This window comes from Penaeus vannamei, chromosome 41 (assembly GCF_042767895.1).
Source record: "Penaeus vannamei isolate JL-2024 chromosome 41, ASM4276789v1, whole genome shotgun sequence".
NCBI lineage: Eukaryota > Metazoa > Arthropoda > Malacostraca > Decapoda > Penaeidae > Penaeus > Penaeus vannamei.
The window spans coordinates 2,630,761-2,633,260 of NC_091589.1; positions in this window are offsets into that span (position 1 = coordinate 2,630,761).

Genomic DNA, 2,500 nt, shown 5'->3' on the forward strand with positions numbered 1-2,500 from the left:
TCAATCGATAGTTGAGTGTAATAATAGTTGAGTATAATAGGTAGTTAGGTTTAATAACTGGATGTAATAGATAATATGGTGTAATAGATAACTGATTAATAGACAGCTGGGTTCAACAGATAATTGAGTGTAATAGATATTTGGGTGTAACAGGAAGTTAAGTGTAATAGATTACGGAGTGTAATGAATAGCTAGATAGGAGATGAAGATGGGGAGATATTCTTATTCGTCAAGATATACACAAAATATATGAGAGAGAGAGAGAGAGAGAGAGACAGACAGACAGACAGAGACAGAGACAGAGACAGAGAGAGAGAGACAGAGAGAGAGACAGACAGACAGACAGACAGACAGACAGACAGAGCGAGGGAAAAGAGAGAAAGAGAGAAGGGACAGAAAGAACAATAACGGCACGATTAATCTTGCTTTTCACCTGCCAATCCTGCCAGGTGCGAGGCGCAATCGATATGCCCAAAGCCCACACCTGTTTACCCAGTAGATTAAGCCACCCCGCCATCTTTGTTCATCATTTCAAAGTTCAAGTGCACTCCGCCATTACTCATTTCTGGCCACAGGGAACGCATATGCAGTATACTTATAATAGTGTATGAAAGATGCCAAAAAAAGCATTTAATAAAGGTTCTATCAGAGTTCGATTAAATAAAAAAAATGCTTAAACAGTTCTCAAGTGATTAATTTTGGTCGTATTGAAAAACTGTGAACTGTATGTCAGTTGTGTCTGTATGTGATGTGCATCTATCGGTATTCTCATTTACACACATGTACACACAACTAACACACATACCTGTACAAGCCGCTATACCTACATATGTACCGTATGTTCCTTCAGTTCCAAACGTGCATGAACCATCTATTCAGAATGAAAATTGTATGTTGTATACACACACGCACACACATAGATAAATCAATAAGGTGATACAAACAAAACCAAATAAACGACCAGATAACCAAAAAACAGATAACTAACCAAAAAACAAAGAGATGACCAGATAACGAACCAAAAAAAAAAAAGAAGAAAAGAACAAAGACCAGATAACAAAAAAAAATAAAATAAAATAAAATAAATAAATAAAAAATAAATAAATTACCAGATATCTAAAAAAAAAAAAAAAAAAAACATATACGACCAGAGAACTAACAAAAAAAGACCAGATAACAAAAAAATAATAATAATAATGATAAAAATAAATGACCAAATAACTAAAAAAAAAAAAAAAAAAAGACCAGATAACTAAAAAAAAAAAAAAAAAAAAAAAAAAAAACATAAACGACCAGAGAACTAACCAAACCCACTTCCTGCCTGCTTCTGCCCCGGACTCGCACCCCGCCTTGCAGCGCGGACGAGGGTGTTCCGCTTCTTCCCCGACGGCCAAAGCGACGCCCAAACTCGAGTCGTCTTGGACCTGGATGCCCTCAGGGGTCCCTCGGCGGCGCCTTCGTCTTCGTCGTCGTCTTCATCTTCTTCGCTTTCCTCGCCTCCTTCTCTTCCTCCTCCTTCATCGTCTTCTGCTTCGCTCTCTCCTATTCCTTCTTCACCGTCCCTCTCTCATCCGCAGTCTACCGTGTCCTCTCCACCGGTTTCTCCACCTCTTTCTTTCTCTTCTCCTTCTCCTCCTCCTATCCCTTCTTCCGCACCGTCATCGCCACCTCTTCTGCCTCCTTCTTTATCATCGTTTACCCTCTGCCTGTGGTTCAAGGTGGAACGGTTTACGGAAGTCAGCACAGTCCTCAGCCACGCGGTTTCCGAAGACTACGACAATAGCATTACCATGTGTAAGTTACCTGCTTTACGTACTTAAACACACACACACGCACACGCATACACACACACACACGCATACACGCATACACACACACGCACACGCACGCATACACACACACACACACACACACACACATGCACGCATATATACACACGCACGCACGCATACACACACACACACACACGTACGCACGCATACACACGCACGCACGTATACACACATACGCACGCACGCACACACACACCCACGCATACACACACACACACACACACACACACATATATAAGGGTCTGTGTGTGCGTGTGTGTGTGTGTTTAGCTGAATAAAAACACTATACAATTGTTTATTGAACTATGGGACAACAGTTTCAAAGTCCTAACGGCAATTTCATATTTGAATTGAATTCACTATTTTGAAAATGTCTCTGCTTAAAGAAAATAAAACGTTTAGAGTCATTTTCTTACAGTATATATATCTATGTGTGTGTAAGTGAATGTTGTCTGTATATGTCTGTACATTAGATATTTACACAGGAGTGTATTTTGAAAGTAATTTTCGTGCTCTCCAGTTGACTTTGTCTTTGTTTTTTGTTTTTTTAATATTTTTTTGAGCAAAAGTCATTTGAAGTTAGTTTTAACTTTACAATCATAAAATCCAATACAATCTTAAAATCCATGTTTGTTACATGATGTTATGGTGAACTGCGAAATATTCGT